Source organism: Nesoenas mayeri (assembly GCF_963082525.1).
Source record: "Nesoenas mayeri genome assembly, chromosome: Z".
NCBI lineage: Eukaryota > Metazoa > Chordata > Aves > Columbiformes > Columbidae > Nesoenas > Nesoenas mayeri.
The window spans coordinates 17,424,053-17,437,449 of NC_137542.1; the positions used below are offsets into that span (position 1 = coordinate 17,424,053).

At 38.1% G+C, this 13,397-nt stretch overlaps 1 protein-coding gene across 1 annotated transcript in view; it reads left to right on the forward strand.

Moving 5' to 3' along the window:
• TTC39B (tetratricopeptide repeat domain 39B) overlaps window positions 1-13,397 on the forward strand; it is a gene marked incomplete at both ends in the record, with an annotated part of 72,980 nt that overhangs the window by 26,521 nt on the left and 33,062 nt on the right. The window lies entirely within an intron of this gene.

A 13,397-nucleotide genomic window follows, 5' to 3' on the forward strand; every position in this document is an offset into this window, starting at 1 on the left:
GATTTTTTCAGTTTAGCTTCTTAGAAATCTTTATTCCACTGTTGTACTATGAATGGAAAATGGGATTTGGAGTGTATCTGTATCACAGGCCTATAAAAGCTTCTGATAGGGAAGGGTCTTTGTTACTTTCATGCAGTGTTACTGGCCTTGAGTAGCTTTCATCAAATATTTTCAGGTAGTGAGGTTGTTCTGGTTAGCCAGCTTTATAAAAGGTCTGTAAATTCTTAACCGTCCTGAGTAGCAGAGAAAAATGGAAATTTCTTACCAAGAAAGCTTTGCAAGATTCTGAAAACTTACAAGATCATCTTCTTGTTGTAATTAAATACTTCGATTATTAATGGCTGTGGTAAGTTTTGAATATTTCTGTCAGTACTTTCTTCTGGATTCCCTGTGTGCACTGCAGCTGACAAAAGAATGTGCCATGAGCACTGAACTAATGGAGCTTCATTTCATAGGAGTATTGTCTTACGAACCTATACCTTACCCTCGAGATGACTGAAGCTTTCCCTCCACAGGTCCTCATGACCTCCTTACCTTTCATTTCCCCCAGCTGCACCTGTGTCCTCCTTACTCCTCCCAGTCAACAGGTAGCTTGATTTTTCAGCAGGCCAGCAAGACAGGAAATTGAGTATTATACCGTAGTCTTTCCCTCAGTAAGTACCCCTTCAGGTATTTCTGCACAATCCAGGTACTGATTTTAATTATCTCATGACACCACTGCTTCTGTGTCAAACTTGGCTGACTGAAACTGGCCAATAGGTTAAAATATTAAGAGTGTAGAGACATATGAGTGGACAGATAGCATGATTGTGTATGCTGTTTTCTTTGAAAATGAGATAGACAGAGAGGCTGTTCTGTTTGTATTTGAGCAGTGAGCGTAGGATAATCTCAGCGGGAATACTTGCTGCAGATGACTTGCTCTATGTTCATCAGTTAGCTGCTCTGCAGTTAAAGAAATTACATATGAGTGTATTCTTTTGTATCTGGGCAGGACTCTGCACTTGATTAGACTCTCTACTTTCTCAAATACTTCAGAAACCTGCCTAAGGAACTGAAAAAACGTTGGGACTTTGTGGAAGCTTTCAGTATTGTCTTCCTTGAAACTCTTTGGCTGTAGTTTTCGAGTGATGCTGGTAGTTTGCCTGTGGGGAAGCCTTTCCCAAATCTCATGCTACACTGGTTATTCTTGAACTTTCTCTGTCTAGAATTAATGGTAGGTTTTTTCTATTAATAATGCAGTAGTGGAAATTTGGAAATTTAACTATATTGAAACAATGAATTACTAGAGATTCGACCTTTTTGGAAAGCTGTATCTGTTGTGTTTTATTTTTTTAAATTTTACTATTGATAACATTAATCTTAAAATTTTGCTATGTATCAATGTTTGAATCTCTTTTATCTCGTATAAGAAAGTGACGTTGTTACAGCTCTTTGATGGTATACCTGGCATTAGTTTGAGTGTCTTACTGCAGTTTGGTTATACTCCATTGAATTTAGGTAAAATGGGCCTTTTTTATGGAGAGTTGTGACTGCCAAGGCTGTCGATGTTTATGTTTGAGATCAGAGCTGGTTCAAATTCTGTTGAATCAACTTATTTAGAGAATTTGGAAAGAGTGTGTGGGAACTATGTCTTCATAGTACTTCATATGCCGCTGTGTAATTTTTCATGTGAAATGTGTATATAGTAACACTGCTCTGTATACTGCTCCAGTAAATGCCAGCAAACTATTTTGCTAATCTAACTTGGCTTTAACTGGCATTATTCCCTAAATATGATTGCTTAACTGTGGATACAAGGTTGCGCAGGTTAGATGTTAAAAGGGCAATGAGTTATCCTAAGAGGGTAAAATCCTTCCCTAAATCTCTAGAGCTGGCTGTTGTATCTGAGGACAGGTCCAGGAGGAAATCAGTCTTTGCTCCGATTGTCTAAATGGATTAGATTATTTATCTAAACTCTTTTTTGATCTTCTGCTCATGGTGGCTACTGTAGTTATACACAACAACTCCAAAATGTTTTTTGTAATTACCCCAAAACACTTGTTTTGTAAAAATGCAGGGGGGCTGTTAGATGGACTTCCACCTGTAAATGCAGTTCTCTACTCAGTGGTGCTAAAGCCAAAGATGCGCTCTTACAGTAGGTCAGTTTGCCATTTTGCTTAAAACAAGCAGTAGTATTTCACCTGGAATCTTCTCTACCAAAGAGAGTTACTAAGTTTTCAAAGTACTGGCTTGGCGATAACATTGATATAGCATCTTCAACCTTACAAAGAGGATAGGTGGGATATATGTCAAAGGAAATTTGCCATTATATATTTGTGTTAAGTAAGAACTGGTTAACTCAGATCAGCATATTCTGTTGTAAAAGGAACCAAGTAACTGGAGACAAATGGTTCTGTCTGTTTTGGAAATTCAAGCCTCTGCCAAGAAGTTTTATGGTGGCAAGGTACTTCTTACCAAACTTTTCCCCATGTTTCCACTGGAGTGCCTGCATACTTGTAAGTTTTGGGCAAATCTGTTTCACAAAGTAACCTAATGCTATTACCTGCCAACCAGGTAACGTGTTCAAAATCATACATGAATGGAACTGATTTATGTGTGTTTTGTTCTTTTATTCTTGCTAAAAATACTTCCTGAATCTTATTGTGGAAAACTTATGAATTTTAATTCTGATCACGCTAAACAAGATGATTCTCAACTTTATGACTTTTTAATATATATTTTTCTGCTACGTTAATTTTTCCCCAAATTATTCAGCAGTTATTCCTGTGGAATGCAGAGATCCATGTTTTCTGTTGCTAGAGGATAATTTTGTAAATTATCTCTTCTTTGGTTTTACAATAAGAGGACTAGAAAGGGTCTAAGTTCTTGAGAGCTTTTAACCATCACCATATTATGGCTAGCATCTACTGACCTTGTCACTGCTGTTTTGATTTCTGTATGTATTTTATCCTCTGAAGTTCTCAGTTTGTTAGGAACTCATATGAAATTTTAATTTTACTGGATTTCCTCCTATCTCATTTCACTCACTGCTCCTTACAATGTCATCTCTATCTGACAGGAACAAGTTACCATCAAGTTATTGTGCTTCTCCATGTTACTGATTGGCATGCTGTTTTTTGTTTGAGGTAGAGACAAGACGGTGTTTTCGATGACTGTTGCAAGCACTTTGTATACAGGGGAAGACTTTGTGTTGTGCTATTTGTATAAAATTTCTGACACTAGACCCTGAGTTTTGGCATCAGTGGAAAGATAGTGAGATCTCATTTAAACACGTTTAAAAAACTAAATAGTGAGAAGGTGGGAGCTAGAATTCTGTAGAAATGAGACAAATTATTTTTGATGAATAATGTAATTCTTAGAATTTTCTTGATTTCAGCAGAAAGATGCGTATTTCATTGCTATATTATCATTCCTCTTTTGCATTTCCTTTTCCTACCCAAAGCTGGATATTGTTAATCCTTGATCCTACCAAAGCAGCTCTGTGTGGTATTACTAGGGTGACAGATTAACAGCCAGAAGTGTTTAAGGAAGTTAGAGCAGGTTATCCCTGTAATCTCAGAAGTGTAGTTAAGATTTCAGTTATACCTGCACATGTGTGTGTTTTGTCAGTGAAGGAAACTGAACAGCTGAGGAAATGGCCCTAAATTCAAATTCAGGGAGTCAAAAGCTTTTGACAACAGTGCTTGTCTCCGTAAATTTGAACTCAAATTCTGATATTGTCTTAACATGGTGAGAAACAGCTATGACAATTTAAATGATCAGGGTTTTATTTTGTTAGTTTGGTCCTCAAGGTCAAGGGGAAAAAAAGTCCGGTAAAGGAGATTTTTGCATCCAGGAAATACAACAGGGTGTTTCAGTAAGTGGAACCCAATTTCAAAGCAATATGGCTTTTGATACTGCAGTATTGCTTTGTAATTGAATCCATCTTTTGGAAACACCCTGTGTTTTCACAGCTACATAAATATGACACAGTAGCCATTTTATATTGTCAGTCTCAATATTTGTAGCAGCAGTAGTCTAGACACCAACCAGCCTAATCTCACTAATCCTTCTCTACCCCAAACAGTTCTTGGATTATAAATTGTTTAAGTTTGAGCGGGTTTGAGTGGGCAATAATTATGTATCTTCCATTATTCATTGCAACTACACCTTTTGCCTCTGATGTCAGATTTCACTGCGTGTTTGTATTTGACCAGAAGTCTTCAGGCCTCATTGTGCACGTTTTTATATTGGTATCTTCTGTTGATTTTGAAATTTGCAATTCTACCTGTGTCCTTATCTTCTTAGAAAGCAAGTGGTGAAAAAAACACAGCAGGAGGCGAGGGGTCAACAACCAAACAAAGCAGCTCAGGGACATTCTGCACAGAACTACCCCAAACTTTGCATGTCTTCCACACCATACCTTCCCTGAAAGGCTGGGGTACAGAAATGTAGCACAGCCGGTTTTATTGTGATCCAGTGTTGGCCAAAATAAGTTTGTCTTAATTGAGCCTGAATGTTTAGGTTACTGCTTGTGACTTGCTCATCCATTTAACACCATGGCAGGGAACTCAGATAATATTTTTGCGTGGGGGTTCCTGGAGACTTCTGGTGTCTATTAATTATCACAGTAGAATCTCAATGTAATGGGTGGAATGGGTGATCCAGTGATCACATCTGTGTTTTCTTTCTTTAAATTTCTTTCAGGAAATTAATGTTTATCCTGTACTTTAAAAACAACTGCGTAATGCTATTTGAGGTCATGCAACTCAAGTGTTGCCTTCTCTGAATAACTTCAGAGACTTTGAAAGGGATGTAGACTTTTAATTTGGTGGTGCAATCTTTAAGTCATTAGTGCTTTAGATAACAAAATGAAAAGTCGAGCTCTGACTCATAGATGAAAAAAATAAAAACTTGCAGGCTGTGATTTGCGCAAATATTGAGAAGGAGGATTGTTTTTAGGGAAAAAGGATTGAAAAATGGGTTTGCCACATACTTTATTTTAGACTATCCAAAACCCAAAACCTCTCTGGTCTTATGTTTTGGTTCTTTCTTTTGGTTTGGCATGTTCCCCCCTTCTCTCCCTGATGACTGAAAACTGTCTCAGAGCATTTTGGGAAACAATCTGAGCGGAATGTGGCTTGAGTGTGCATTAGTCGTTTTTTCTTTAAGAAAGTCCAGGGGAAGTCTTTTGAATGTGTTGATATTTGCAGACAGAAATCCTGCTTTCGTCAGTTTTATGGAAATGTGCTGCTGACACTTTATCGGCTTTTACTGGGAAATACTTTCTGAGGCCTCAAGTGTGGACTGCCTGCAACTTACGCTGAGTTAAGGACAGAATATTGTATGTTTCGTGTGTGAACTGAGTCAGTTTTGATCTGGCTGCTCAAGCTTGATTTGAAACAGGTTTACCTTTCGCACACTATCAAGGGGAGAGAAATCCTGGACTATCCCTGCTCCCAAAGCGTTAATACAATAAGTGACAATAAACACTGCTTCCAAGTCACGTGGCAGAGCAGTCAGATGTCTCTGAACTCCTCGGGCTTTAGGGCTATTAGGGAGAATTTCAGTAAAAAAGAGCAAAACATTGTTATTTTAATGGTGGTGTTGTCCAAGAGTTACAGCTGTCCATCTCATCTCTGTCCTGCAAAGCCTGTCTTACCTGATCATAGCCCTTGGTTTCCTCAGGTGTTTTAGGAAATACTATGTAACTCTTTCCTCGCATGTTGCATTCTCACTTGTATTTTCAAAATAGGTTGCAGTATTACTGCTGTTATTAGTTAGCACCCATCTGAAGAGAGTCAATGCAAATCTAGTTTCCTGCATTGTGTTTTAAAGGCTTACTCTGAGGTGTTGTTTTGAGTAAATCTCAGTTCATGGCAGTAAACACAGCTAGGAATAGGTACTGTTAGCCCAGGTGGTACAGCTTTAAAGAATACTTTTCAAAGGCAATGGTGGAGGGCATAGTTTAATTTTCTGCTGCTTAGCTCCCATGTGCTGAGCTGTCCCATATCTCATCTGGAGAGATTAGACCAAGGGGTTGAAACTATCCCTGTTACAGCTGTTTTGCTTCTGATTCCTACTTTCTCCTATTCCTGCTGATATTTGTGAAGATAGCTTTTATACTGGCTGCCTCTCTGTGCTGTTGCTTTATTTTGGTCATAGGACTCTAGCTATTATAAAAATTCAGATTTCTAGGGAAGGAGTATCAAAGGGTTAATAATAATAATAAGAAAGTTGATTTGTTTGAGTACTGCCAAATAGTGAAAATCAAACATGAGCTAGTTTTCTTCAGTTCTGCTTGCCACTAGCTCTTGTATGTTTGATCTATTTTTGCTGCAGTTGCGTTAGTATACTTTCTCTTTTCTGACTCTAATTGTACCATTTTTTTTTTTCTTTGTATGCAGGAAATACTGAGGTAACTCCCTTTTTGCCTTTAAATATAAATCACTTTGCGTTCCTCCTGTCTCCATTTTCTCCTTGCAGTTAGAAGTGATGGATTAGAATTAGGCTGCAGCACAGATTGGGAAAATCTCCCAGCATCCTCTTCCCGCAGAGGCATCAGCTTCCAGCATTGACTGTAGCTGCTGCCACTCTAATTGACATTTCTTTTGAATTCGGCTATGGAGAGTGCCTGTGATGCCAGCTGCTGGCTTGTGAACTTCTATCCGTTTATTATTCCTGCCTGATAACTCATTAAAGAAGCTTCATGGATATTCAGAAATAATCAGTTTTCTCTTTATGCTTTTCTTCTGTGAGGTTTTTTTTTTTTTTTTTTCTGGTGTGTGTGTGTGCGGTGAAAAAAGAACAGAGTGAGAGAAGCAGCACTTATTTTTGCATAAGGACTGTACTTACATACCTGAAGTTAGCTGAATTAACCCTGTAAGTATATTATCTCTGCCGACTAGTCCCTGAAATCCTGAATGTGGTAGTCAGATTTATGGGGTTTTATCTGTGAAAATTTACTTTGGCAGGTATGTTGCACACTTAAATTACAAATATATATATATATTTTTTTTTTTTTTTGGATGGATTTCCTTGAAGGGGCAAGAAAAATGATATATTCACAATGGGTTTGTGAAATAATTGTTTTTCCTCTGCACTTTCCAGTGAACAATGCTTTTAGAGAGCAGAAGCTTCTCTGCTGATGTCAGTGCTTAATCAGCTCGGATGCTGTAGGTTATAGAACACTGCAAGGTGTGTACTTTGGGATGCCATTCTTTAAAATGTTTTAATTTAAGGATAGTATCAGACTTGTAGCTATCTTTTGCGTTTGTAGAGTATATCTTCTACTCTTGGTAGCTGTGCTGATTTAACCATTTAAGATTATGTAATTTTTTACTTAAATATAAATATTTAATGCGATACAGTTCTGTGCTTTCTAAATCCTAAATGTTAAATATAATACAGTGTGCTTTTAGAGATTTTAGTAACTTAAGGTCTACAATGTTAGCAATAAGTTCACTGTGTAATAAATTCCAGTAAATTGGTTTGAAGTTTAGGAAGAATGTCTTGCTGGGATCACACTGTCCTAATTGTCTCTTTGAATTTGAGCCAGTACTTGTGTGACGCAGTGTTAGTGCCATAAACATCTGGCCTGATCTGATGTCCTACTTGCTGCGTGATTTATTTCTTGTTTTTTCCATAAGTGGAATTTTTATTCATTTTGTGTAAAACTGTCAGTAAGCTGTCACTGTTATTTATATATGCTCCCTCTTTCAGGAGGATCTTTTTCAACCTGTTTTCTTATCAGCATGTCTTATTTAGACCTGCTTTCTAAGAGAAACAGTGAAGATCTTACATTTAATTTGGTGGCTATCTGTACCTGCGTATTATATATTAAGTTTTGGCAGTGTCACTCTCTGGCGTATTCAAGTGCTTGTTTTTACATACAGTATTGCCTATATTGGCATCAGCTGGAGTATTAGATATAAACTATTAGTATGATAAGGGGTCTTCAAAGGCAGTAAATTCTCAGTTTACTCACAAAGTTCTCATGATAAAACATACATCTAAAAACACTGTTGAACCACTGAGTTCTATCAATAAATCTGATGGCAGCCTTTTGTAGTGCTGTGCATTTCATTTAGTGTCCAACAAAACAGTGTAAAGCAGGTTCTTCTGCCTGCAAACAGACATGGATATTGCTTTGTTTTTTTCTTGCCCCTCTGTCAAACTGTGGTCAGTTCTAGATACTTGTGATCTGATTGTTTGGTAACAGTTTTTAGAATTACATATATTTTACAATGCTGTGTCAGACCCATGCTGGAGTAGCTTAATATGCTTGAGCAGGATTATTTCACAATCATTTTATTGATCGGATGAACTGTATGTGCATATTCAAGTGGGTCAATAGAACTCAGGTAGTTCTCACATGTCTTGCTCCCACAATATGGCTGATTCATTATGGAAAATGTGTGTCTTGCTTACCGTGCATGGGCAGTGCAATTTGCTGTTGAACTTCAAGAACTTGGTGTCAGATGAAGCTGCTGATGTTTCTTTTCCCCCCTTAAGTGGTAAAAACACAGGCCTTGCAACAAACTGATTATTGGCTTAGGGAATCTGATCCATGGTCAGTCCAAAAGTGAAACATTTCTGACTGTTCATGTCTCTTTCCTTACAAAAAAACAAAAAACAAACAAACAAACAAAAAAACAAAGAAAAGAAAGAAAAATAAAAGGCAGCTAGAAATGTAGTCTGTCTTTTTATGTTTTCAGATGGGTTGACGGTGATCTTGGCTATGGTGGGTGCTGCTCAGCCAGTACAATGGGCTTAGTCTTGATGCTGTTCCTGTGACACCTGAGACTCAAACAGATGATCAACTTTGCCTTGGTTTTCTTCCTTTGTGCTTATTCAGTTGCTTTATTGCGTCTGTAGAATAATAATAATGTGCAAAGATACAGCAAAAACTATTTTCTTGTGATGTTCAGATGCTGCATTGGTATAGATAAGCAAGTTCCATATTGTCAGTAAGAAGGACCATCAGGAAAATTCCTTATCTCATTACCTCTCCGTGCACCCTCACTTAGGGACATAAAGTAAGTGTTTGGAAGCAAAACCTATTAATCACTTTCTTGTGTTACGTTACCACATTCTCATGACACAGCACTGTAGGCGCTGGGCTGCTCTCTAACTAGAACAGAGACAGTCCTGTGCGTGCACCCAAAGTTTTAGATCACAAATAAGACTCACATGCAGAATGTAAAGCAAAGAGATATTATTGGTCTCCTGCCAGATGCTGGCCCACCATTGAAAGTTTAAGGTCAGATGAGGTTTTTAAGAAGGAATTTTTGCTTGTATATAAAGATTTTGGTGTGTTTCAGGGCTTTTAATGCATTTAATTCATAAGGCAGTACTACACATATTTCTACTGCTGAGAGCTGTAATAATTCCTAAAATTTAGAAAAGCTAAATTAGAACTTGCTTTTCTAAAGAGGAAGAGAGGGCAGACACCCCTCCTAAAATGCCAGCAGCTTCCTGCACCCCCTCCCCTGCTTTTTCAGGGGTCTATGAAAAGCTGTCAGTTTGAACTTTTTTGGACAATACTAGGGTAGGGATAAAAACTGTGGAGTCATTCTCCACTTGTTTTCATGCATATTATTTTAATAATTGTAGTTTTGCAGCCGGGACAACTGCCTCTTTTTTTTTTCCTCAGTTACTTCTTCCCTTCTTACTGTCTCTGTTTTTTGGAGCACTGCAACTCCTTTTGTGAAGCTGTTCCTTTTGAAAAACACAGTTTTTGATGCTTTCTCTTTATTATATATACAAATGTATAATATCAGCTCGCTACTGTTTCTTCTTTTTGCTCTACATCATCTTTTCTGCCATAGCTGTAAGAAGAGGTAGAAGAAAGAATTTAATTCAAAAAACCACACAAACAAACTCAAACCCAACAATAAACAAAACCCCAAAAAACAACCACCAAAAACCCCCAGCACTATTGAAGAAAAATAATATGCCCTAGTGATGAGATTGCTTTATCATGCAAAGGATAGTAAAGGCAGATAGATCCCTTGGTATTGTGGCGACAGTCCAGGGGTTCCCTGATGCAGATTTGCAAATAACTGGCTAAATGCTACTATTTTGTGGTCAAGTAGCTTTGGGGATGAAGGTGCAACCTCTCTGACCTGAATTACCTCCTTGTGTGGCATTTCCATCCTCTGCTGCTACAAGTTCTGTGGGTGGATTGGTGTCTCCAAAATTCATTTGAAAGCTAATACCCAGGAGGGGCTTGGGTAGGAACAATGCTGTTTGTCTGCTGTGGAATGTGATTTTAAATGCTCTGTGCAAGAGAGTCCTGAGGGCGAAAAAAGTAAAAATAAGTGTGTTACCTTAGCAGTTTTGCCAAAATACCAGGCTATGTAAACTAATGTAATTTAAAATAAATGACCATTGTTAGGGGATGGCTGTCTGTTGTGTGCTTTTCTGATTATTTTTATTTGTTGTTTTTTATTTTTTTCAAAAAACAGCCTGTTGTTGAATGTGTCATACTATAGTAAGCTTTTAGAGTAATTTCTGCCTGTTTGCAAATTTAGCTAGCACAGCACTGAATAGTTTTACTGCCAGTTGAGTTTCCTTAAATGAATGTTTAGCACACAGACTACAGCATGTGTTGGTGAAGTTCTGAAACAGTGAAGACTCTACGCCCTCGAAGGAATAAAGTCTGTCTTGCATCAGCATGGATTTTTTTTCAATGCTTCCCATAAGCTGATAAGGTCTCCATTGAATATGTAAACTACACAGTTATATTGATCTAAAATTCATTCTTCTCATAAAAAGGGATGTGTGCAAGATGAATGCAGAATTTGCTGCGGAGGTAAACTATGACTAGTGCATTTACTGTATGGGTAAAAAAGGTTAGCATTCGCTATACTGATCAGATAGCTGTAGTTTGTAGACTTTGTATATTAAATATAATAGACTAGGGCAGGAAGTGATTTATGTAAGTTGGAAATAATTTCAAACTTCTAGCCTTATGGCTCAGCATTTTTCTGTTGTGTTCTTGTGAGTGGCGTTGTAGTCCGGGTTGTAGATTAAATATTAAAACAGTTTGCAAAAAGATTTTATGATAGAAAACATTATTGATTACTTGATCTTGTATCTGATTATTTTTAAACCAACACATTGGCTTAAGAATTTTTTTGTTCATAAACTGGAAGTGGTTAGCTTCCATGCTAACATGCTTTAATTTGTTAGCTACAAGAAATATCCAAATGTGAGAAAGGTGAGTCAATTTGGTTCCACCTTTCTGAATTGTGCTCCAGATGGGAGGAATGCAGGGCATGCGTACAGAAGAAAATACAGCTTCATGGAGGCTTGCCTGGTGCACCTTGTGTTTCCAGAGCCTGGGTCCTATCCTTACGGGGTCCAGCAAGATACTGAAAGACCATTGCCAGCACTATTGTAGTGTGGGGTGAGGGGTATGTACGGTTCCTTGGTCAGGTCAGTAGTCCTAGGAGAGAATGGTGCTTGCTCTGCTCTTGTGAGGGTTCCTTAAGGTCAAACTTCATACAAAAATTGTTCCTGGAAGTGGTGCATCTGTTCTTATATTTATTTTAAAACAAAACAAACCCAGGCCAAACGGAGGTCCCACACTTCTGAGTTTTAGGAGTAGTGCCTTGTTAGAAAGCTCTTCTTTTTGCATTTATGAGCAATTCCTGATGTTCACTGTATGTAAGCCTTTGGATTATACTGCCAAGGACAATGTAAGCCTTCAGACACCCTTCACTGAACAATCTTGAACTTAAAATGTAGACCTAACAGAATATCTCAGCAGGATTTGGCAATAAGCTTGTTTTATGTCAGCTTTTGCTTCATGTCGTAGAAGTGTTGGCGGCTGTTTGTAATGAGGAGTGGTGCCACCTGCTTCTCAGTGGTCAGGTAGGTAAGTGGTGCTCCTACAAAGCATCTCACTGTTTATCTGATGACATTTATACTTCTGTTGCAACTTGGTGTCTGTGCAAATGACAGATAAAAATGATAACAAATAGCACTGTCCCTTTGGAAATGACCCAAACTAGATTTTGGCACATCACTGAGCAGAAGAGTGAAGTAGTGCTGTAGGATCATATATGAATGAAGGGTGGGAGGGAAAAGGTGAAAAAGGTTTTTTGTCTCAAATGGCTAACTTAATAGTGAGGAGTAATATACTTTCCAAATATGGAGAAAATTATTTGAAGAGATATTTCCAGATAGCAGAACTAATAGCTGAGTTTTCTATATGCTTGCTCAGATATGGTGGATAGTCATGGGTGTATGTTACTGTTAATGTCAAAGCAATTTCTACTGGAAATTGCAAATCTTTGCAGTTTCTAGCTGTGCATATGAAAAGAAGGCCAAATGCAGTCCTAAAATAGATTTTTCAAGGACATAAACATTGAAAAATGTTCATAAGGAGATGAGCAGTCCTCAAAACATTTCATAGAGATAGGAGACCACCATCTATTCGGAGGAACATTACATCTAAGACATTACTAAGAATCATAGTTCAGTGATGTTTCTGAAAGCAGCCATAGTAGAGATGTTTCTTATATGTTACCCATGGACAGGGATGCTACTTTGCTTTTTCTGCTTCAGGCTTTCTGGGAAAATCTGACAGTATACAGAGGCAAGGTGTTGAATCACGAGAAGAATTGGCATACATTGGTGAAGGATAAAATAATTGAAGAAAATAAGAATTCTGGTTTTTTTATGTTGTTATTGTGTAAATCTGGGTAGAAAATGTCTCTATAACAGTAAAGGACGACTGAGTTTTCCCTTCAGTGACACTGAATAGAGAGGAGGAGGAGTAGTAGACTGCTACAGGACTTCCTAGGCTTGAATAGACAGTGACTGGCAGGGATCAAGAGCTGACAACCTGTTCATTGCCAGTTTCCTCATTCTTAAAGCATGCCTGTTGAATATTACAGAATGAAGAATAGAAGTATCCTTGTTCTAGTGACACACTGCTAATCTAAGGCATAGTTCAAACTTAACAACACAGCACGAGCAGGAACACCAGGAACAGAAAGTCTTCATGTTGCAGTGACACGAAGTGTCTGGGTCATCTGAGTTTAACCAGTGATTGGTGATTTGGAGGTGGCAATTTCTAAATGTTTTGGATCTGTTCTGGAGAGTAAGACCAGCCAAGAGGACACCAAGTATATCTTGGTATGTAGGCCATGCAAGGTGTGAACATGAAGTGATGATTTAATGATATCTCTATGAGCTGTAAACTGTGACCTGTTTGAGTATTGTAGTTTGAGTACAACTTTTTATCTTGGCTGGGAGAAAGTCTTCTAGGGAGACAGTGGGCTCCAGCTCCCACAGAACTCTCTTGAAGGCTTGAGGTTATTTAATGCTAAGTGTGCATGGCAGTGGACATGAGCACAGAGCTCAGTGGCGCGTATGTGGAACAAGCACTATGTCCCTGCACAGCG